Raw genomic sequence first — 8,503 nt, forward strand, 5'->3', positions numbered from 1 at the left:
AAAATTAACTTTTAAGGCAAATATTATTATTTTTATTAGTTTTCAACATAAAAGCTTTCCGGAAACCTGCCCGAATTGCGCACGCAAATTGATGAGGGTAAAAATGAGATTTTAAGGCTTAAGAGCACCGATTCGAGTTCTAAAACATAAGATGACCTTTTGGGTCATCACATTCTCCACCTCTAAAACAATTATTCGTCCTCGAACGGACATAGAAAAATTCTTGGGCTGGTGAGAAGGTGGGGATATCTACTTCGCATATCGGACTCGGACTCCTAAGTAGCGGCCTCAATAGGCTGACCTCTCCACTGCACTCGAAGTAAAGGGTAACTCTTTGACCTTAACTGACGAACCTGCCAATCTAGAATGGCCACCGGCTCCTCCTCGTAAGTCAAATCCTTGTCCAACTGGACAGAGCTGAAGTCGAACACGTGGGATGGGTCACCATGATATTTTCGGAGCATAGACACATGGAATACCGGATGAACTGAGGATAACCCTGGAGGCAACGCAAGTCGATAAGCTACCTCCCCCACTCTCTCGAGAATCTCAAATGGCCCGATATACCTAGGGCTCAACTTGCCCTTCTTCCCAAATCTCATAACACCCTTCATGGGGGATACCCGAAGCAATGTTCTTTCTCCAACCATGAATGCAGTATCACGAACTTTACGGTCAGCATAACTCTTTTGCCTCGACTGAGCTGTACGAAGTCGATCCTGTATAATCTTGACCTTGTCCAAGGCCTCCTGAACTAAATTTGTACCCAATAACCGAGCCTCCCCCGGTTCGAACCACCCAACTGGCGACCTACACCGCCTACCATATAATGCCTTATAGGGAGCCATCTGAATGCTCGATTGGTAGCTGTTATTGTAGGAAAACTCCGCTAACGGCAAAAACTGATCCAAAGAACCTCTAAAGTCAATAACACAGGCACGGAGCATATCCTTCAAGATCTGAATAGTACGCTCGGACTGCCCGTCTATTTGAGGATGAAATGTTGTGCTCAACTCAACCCGCATACCCAACTCACACTGAACTGGCCTCCAAAAGTGCGAGGTAAACTGCGTACCTCGATCAGAAATGATAGACACAGGCACAACGTGAAGACGGACGATCTCCCGAATATAAATCTCTGCCAACCGCTCCGAGGAATAGGTAACTGCCACATGAATGAAATGCACTGACTTAGTCAGCCTGTCCACAATGACCCAAATTGCATTGAACTTCCTCTGAGTCTGTGGGAGTCCAACAACAAAGTCCATAGTGATATGCTCTCACTTCCACTCAGGAATATCTAACCTCTGGAGTAAACCACCAGGTCTCTGATGCTCATACTTTACCTGCTGGCAATTTAGGCACCGAGCTACATAGGAAACTATGTCCTTCTTCATTCTCTTCCACCAATAATATTGCCTCAAGTCTTGATACATCTTGGCGGTGCCCGGATGAATAGAATACCGGGAACTATGGGACTCCTCAAGGATTAACGCACGAAGTCCATCCACATTAGGCACACAAATACGACCCTGCATCCTCAAAAACCTGTCATCTCCAACAGTAACCTGCTTGGCATCACCGTACCGCAATGTGTCTCCAAGGACAAGTAAATGAGGATCGTCATCTTGCCGATCTATGATGCGCTCAAATAAAGAAGACCGAGCAATTGTACAAGCTAGAACACGGTTGGGCTCAGAAACATCTAACCTCACGAACTGGTTGGCCAAGGCCTGAACATCCAATGCAAGCGGTCTCTCACCAACTGGAATATATGCAATGCTACCCATACTGACTGACTTTCTACTTAAAGCATCGGCTACCACATTGGCCTTCCCGGGATGATACAATATAGTGATATCATAGTCTTTCAATAGCTCCAGCCTCCTCCTCTGCCTCAAATTGAGTTCCTTCTGCTTGAACAAATATTGCAAGCTCTGATGATCATTGAATACCTCACATGGCACGTCGTAAAGATAGTGCCTCCAAATCTTCAACGTGTGAACAATGGTTGCCAACTCTAGATCATGAACAGGGTAATTCTTCTCGTGAACTTTCAACTGCCGCGACGCATATGCAATTACCTTGCCATCGTGTATTAATACTGTACCAAGCCCAATGTGAGATGCGTCATAATATACCGTATACGATCCTGAACCTGTGGGTAATACCAACACTGGCGCCGTAGTCAAAGCGGTCTTGAGCTTCTGAAAGCTCAACTCACACTCGTCTGACCATCTGAATGGGACACCTTTTTGGGTCAATATGGTCAATGGGCTTGCTATAGATGAAAACCCTTTCATGGACCGACGATAATAACTTGCTAAACCCAGGAAACTCCGGATCTCTATAACTGAAGTAGGTCTAGGTAAATTCTGAACAGCCTCAATCTTCTTAGGATCCACCTTTATGCCTTCTGTCGATGCAACATGCCCTAAAAAGGCAACTGAGTCTAACCAAAACTCACATTTTGAAAACTTGGCATATAACTGATTATTCTTCAAGGTGTGAAGCACACTTCGAAGATGCTGCTCATGTTCCTCTCGACTGCTGGAGTAAATCAAGATATCATCAATGAATATAACCACAAAAAAACCCAAATAGGGCTTGAACTCCCGATTCATCAAATCCATTAGTGTTGATGGGGCGTTGGTAAGCCCAAATGATATTACTAGGGATTCGTAATGCCCATACCGAATCCGAAAAGCTGTCTTAGGGACATCAGATACCCTAATCTTCAACTGATGGTAACCAGACCTCATAATTATTTACCCAAATTAACGAGTCATATTTAACACCACCTGGGCGGGCACCTATCTCGTAGGTCAAAACTCAATAATTATAACACGAATTTGGCAAGTATGCACAGAGAATTTCATACAAAAAAAAATTCAAATAAGCCTAACAGGCATAACTCCCTATTAGTACTATAGTACTAATTTAATTTTTCACAAGGGAGAATTTAAACACAAGAATTTTTATCACAAAGATCTCGTCCTTATATAACTTCCACCGCAGCTCATAGCCCGGTTTAAACATATCAATTTATTTTAAAATACGAGGACCTCAGCCTTAGTTCTGAATCACAAGTAATATGCACATTTTGCCAATCGAAACTTTCCACTTTCTCCTTTTAAATAACTTTCATTAAACAAAATTACAACACATAATAAACCTCACACCGGTAGGGCATATAATTTACAATTTGTAATTAATTATCCAGAAATACATCAAAACATACCGAAATAAGTACCAGAAAGGCACCTTTAGCCTCACAGATCTTATTAGAGTCCATCATGGAATGATAGGTGTAGTTATCTCCATAAAACCTCCCAACAGAAGTAAACACACAAGTAGATTATAGAATTACGAAGCTCACTCATAAGTGGAGCACAATATTCCTTTATTTTAAGTTAGACACAACACTTACCTCGCTCTGAAGGCCACTTAATTCTTAATCACAACTTTTCCTTTTGAATTCACCTCTAAACCACTCGTATCTATTCAAAAATGACTCATTAATATCAAATATTACTAAAGGAATCAATTATATTGCATAAATTAAATTTTCTAATTTTTCTTCCAAAAAGTCAAAAAATCGACCCCAGGCCTGCTTGGTCAAAATCCGAAGTTCGGACCAAAATGCGAAGAAAAGTTCGCAATTGCGAACACAGGCTAGCCCAGCTTCTCTTATCGCAAATGCGACCTCAACAGTGATCGCAATTGCCAACCCTGACCTCGCATTTGCGAGGTCTGAGTCCTGCAACACAGCTGAAGCACACTAGTTATTCTTCTAAGTCCAAATCACTCCGTAGCCTATCCAAAAATCACCCGAGCCCTCGGGGCTCCAAACCAAACATACACACAAGTCTAAAAACATCATACGAATATGCTCGTGCGATCAAATCGCCAAAATAACACCTAGAACTCTAAATTTAGCACCAATTCAAATGAAATTCTCAAGAACACTTTAAAATCCACAACTTCTCAACTGGACATCCGAATCACGTCAAATCAACTCCATTTCTCACCGAATTTCACATGCATGTCTTAAATATCATAATGAACCTGTACCGGGCTCCGGAACAAAAATATAGACCCGATACTAACATTGCCAAATATCAATCAATTCTTAAAAATAAATAATTTCCAAACTTTTAATTTTCATTAAAAATTCATAACTCAAGCTAGGGACCTCCAAATTCGATTTCGGGCATACGCCCATGTCCCATAATTCGATACGGACTCGCCGGGACCATCAGAGTATGGATCCGGGCCCCTTTATCAAAAATATTGACCGAAATCAACTAAAATTAACTTTTAAGGCAAACATTCTTATTTTTATTAGTTTTCAACATAAAAGCTTTTCGAAAATCTGTCCGGACTGCGCACGCAAATCGAGGAGGGTACAAATGAGATTTTTAAGTCTTAAGAGCGCCGATTCGAGTTCTATAACATAAGATGATCTTTTGGGTCATCACATGGTGTCTCAAGATTCATCTTCTCAATTTCGGATCAGGAAAGAAAGCAATTGAGATTGAGCCATAATCTTTTCTTCAAAGAGCATCAAGATCCAATCCAAGGTCAACACAAGCGAGCATGTCAAGAATCAAGATTTGACTCCACAATACTCATAGATAGGAATTTTATAACTCTTAGCTTGCAGGCATATGTAGTTCTCTTCTCTTTTAATTTTGATGTAAGCAGCAGTAACAGTAACAACAACAACAATAACAACAAGCATCAGCAGTCTTAACTCAATTGTCCGGTAGTCCCAGCTACCCCATAAATACACGGACCTGATTCCTTTATCCAAGGATATGTAGGCAACCTCGGAAGCAAGGTTCGGTCACATTTTTCAAAAATGCTTTCATTAGAGTCATAGGCAAGCAAAAGTTAATCATGGCATTCAGTATCTTTGTACGAAATCTTTCATGTTCTCGAGCAAAAAAGGGTAGCTGTAAACACCTAATTTTTACACGCTCTTCCCAAAAAAAAAATAGTAATAATAATAATAATAACTTTTGGATGATTTTAGCTATTTTTTGTTTTTCTTTTAATTTATTTGCGTATTTTTATGTGAATTCCTTAATTAAAAAGTACCAAAAATATGTTTTACCTTTTATTTGTATATTTTAGTTTGCATCTTTAAATTATATATACCAAAAATATTTTCTTTCTACTTGTACATTTTCTTTAGGACTAAATAAGACTATATTTTCATTAGAGGGAAAAGGGATTGGGTATTTTAATTAAAATTGAGCCAAAATTGGCCCCAATTTTGAGCCCAATTCGGCCTTACCCAGTCCAAAATGGATGGCCAAGACTTGGTCCAAAACGACATAGTTTCATGATGAAACTACGTCATTTTATTAAGTGAATCAAGATTAAACCTCATCCATACATCTCTTCCTCATCCAATGGTCCATAATCAATCTCCCAACTAGGTATTGATGACTTAGAAATGCTGAAAATTTGCCCCCATTTCCCCCATAATTCCTTTTTTCTTCTTCCCTCTTTTCTCTCTCTCCTCTCCGCCGCCGTCGCCGCCGAAAATCACCCACCGGCGGCGGACCACCTCCAAACACCCCTAAATTCACACCATGTAATCTCCACAACCTCCTATTTCCATATCTCCAAACCAATTCCTTCAAAAAACCCTCAAACTCCTTGAACTTTAGATCTAGGAACTGTAGCAGTCACTTTTTTGGCTCAAATTCTTCTAGCTCCGGCCACTACCACCCTACAACATATACATGAATGGATAGAGCTTTGCGAGACCTATCATTTCCTACCCATTTCACCCCCAAAAACCGCACCACCGCCGGCCAGCCACCCTCGTTGTCGCGACCACCCCAAGGTCACCACTGCCTCATTTTTTCTTTAGCCCACTCGACCCAAAGACTCATTTTCCCTTCTAGTATGATCCAAAACTTACTTGTTTTGGGCGTTTGCTAAAAGAGAACTTGTGTTTCGGGGTCGGACGATTGCCTCTTGACATCTCCGACGTCTCCTCGTGGCTCGAATAGTTTCATGCATGCTCGTTAGGTATAATCGTCATCTCTTTAATTAATTTCTGATTGTTTTTTAATTATTAGTAGGTTAGTTTCTGATTTTTGATTTTTTTTTTTTGTTTTAGTTGTTTGTTGTTAATTAGAATTTCAAGTTAGTTTAATTGTTAGTTAGTCTATTATTGATTAAAATAATCTTTAGGGTATTAGTTAAATCGTTTACTTAGTTAATTGATTGTTTAGTTGTTGAACATCGTCATCCGATTGTTAACGATGCTCGTTTTGTTTTGAGCATTAGTTTGTGAATTCAATTATTTGTTCTATGTTTAGTTTGCACAAATAAGTTTGAGTTTTAGTTCCATTTGAATTCTGGTTTCTGTTTTGTCAATTCTTAGTTTTTTGAGTTTGATTTGGTTCAAAATCAATAGGATGGTATTGATGATGTTAAAATCTGAAGTTTAGATGGATTTTATCATAAAATAGGGTACTAGTAGCCTACGTTTTACTAGTAGGGTGGCTGAAATAATATTTTTTCTCCTTGCTTCTGACATAGCAGATTTTCAGGTTGTCCTTTCACCTTTTGGACATCCTTTGAACAGTGTTTAGCACACAAAGTCAGTCTTTTTTGGACAGACTTTTGGTGAACCAAAATCTGTCCAAAAAGTGACTTTATTTGCCTATTTAAGGGGGATGCTCTTTCCTCACTTCACACACTCTATCTTACACTTACACACATCTTTAGAGCTGCTTGAGTGCACAAAAACTTGAGAGAAAAATCAGCAGTTGAACATAAAGAAAGTATGTTGAAACTGTGAGCTTTGTGAGTTTTCTTATAGTGAAAACTCTTTCAAAACGATATGCCTTTTAGAGTTGGTTCTGGGCTTCTACTCTAAGATTTTCGGGCTGTTTAAACGTTCATATTATTGTTGTTTCACTGCTATTTTTGCTGTCTTTGTTGCTGATTTTCTTTTCGTTCACTGCTGAATTTCATTTTGTTGCAAATCATGTAACTATTAAACCTTTGTATTGCAGATTCTTGATGACAATGGAGGAAATTTGAACCTGTTTAGATTGTTGGACCCATTTGATTTTATTTTATGAGTTTGTTTAAAGTGCTTTAATGTTAAGACGTGTGACTTATGCACATAAATATGTGGCAAGTAGATGAAGATGCGTTCTTCCTTTCCTTCTAGTTGAAAGGACTAATGTCTGTCTCTTTTGTTTAATGTCTTAGCAAAAGGTTTAGCTGCTCGTACATTTTAAGGTAACGTATAAGTGTTTGTTAGTAAGTGATGTATGAAATCAGGAATTGATATGTGTGCAAAAGTAGGAAATATTAGTAGAGTGAGGCAAGTAGTGTGTAATTTGGAAGCTGAGATATAAGGCTTTAGGGTGTAATATTAAAAGTTAGCAATCTTTGATTAGTATTAAGTGAGTTTTTATGATCATTCATTACTATAACATTTATTAAACTAAGGAAGTTAATTTGGGGGTGGAAGTGGTTAAAAGAAAGGTACACTCATGTGCCTTTTTATTTATTTATTCGGGTTTGAAGTTATTCTTTTTTTGGCTTTGTTATAGATTCTATGTTACTACAATTTTGTTCACAAATCTGAAGTTCTTCAGTATTAGTTGTAGGTGTTAGTTATTTATTTGGTTTCCTTATTTTTGAATATTAGTGGTTGTGGGATGGGGTTTAATTTAGTAGAAACCTTTTAAGATCCAAGCTGAATTTGTAGGCCCATAATGATATTTGGGCTAGCCCATGTCTTTTAATTATTCCAGCATGCCCAATATTAGTATAGTCCACAAGTTGATCCCATTTTCCTTACTGTTTCTTTAAAGTAGCTGGCCCAAGTAGCTGGCCCTATGCAGTCATAAATCCAGTAAGCAAAGTTGGCTCAACTTTTATATTTTTATTTAGTGAGTAATCTCAATAAAAATCATAATTTTCTTTTATTTAAATAACTTTACGACTTAGTCTCCTTAATAATTAATTTTAAATGCTAGACAATTAGTAGGTACACTTTAACGCCACGGACTCGCTTACGTAGCGTGATGTTTGACATTCAGAATTCATCAATTTCATACCATATCCAAAAGATTTAATTAATTTTTAATCCTTTTGCCATAACCGCGGATTCGCTTGCATAGCACTATTATGACAAAAAAAAAATAATGTTCATCTCGATCACGCATTCGCTTGCGTAGTGTGGTTATGACACCTTATTACTCAAAATACTTTTAAATTTTTCTAAATAATCAAGAAATAATAGCGGATAGGTAAAACATGAAAACCAATAAAATACGGTTTGTTCAAAATTAATTCAAGCTAAATATAATCAACAAAGCGACCATGCTAGAACCACGGGAGTCGGGGAATGCCTTACACCTTCTCCTCGGTCAACAGAGTTCCTTACCCAGACTTTATTTTTGCAGACTAATAATAATAGAGTCAAACCTTCCTTTGACTAGGGATTCAAATAAAAGGT

The 8,503-nt window shown here is 38.4% G+C and overlaps 1 long non-coding RNA gene across 1 annotated transcript; it reads left to right on the forward strand.

The window, feature by feature from the left end:
- Positions 1–5,540: 5,540 nt before the first annotated feature.
- On the forward strand, positions 5,541–7,237 carry LOC104090880 (uncharacterized). The gene is made up of 2 exons (XR_685010.3): positions 5,541–6,048; positions 7,044–7,237. It is a non-coding gene; the product is annotated as an uncharacterized lncRNA (long non-coding RNA).
- Positions 7,238–8,503: the final 1,266 nt, after the last annotated feature.

The sequence above is a fragment of the Nicotiana tomentosiformis genome, chromosome 12, assembly GCF_000390325.3.
Source record: "Nicotiana tomentosiformis chromosome 12, ASM39032v3, whole genome shotgun sequence".
Lineage (NCBI taxonomy): Eukaryota > Viridiplantae > Streptophyta > Magnoliopsida > Solanales > Solanaceae > Nicotiana > Nicotiana tomentosiformis.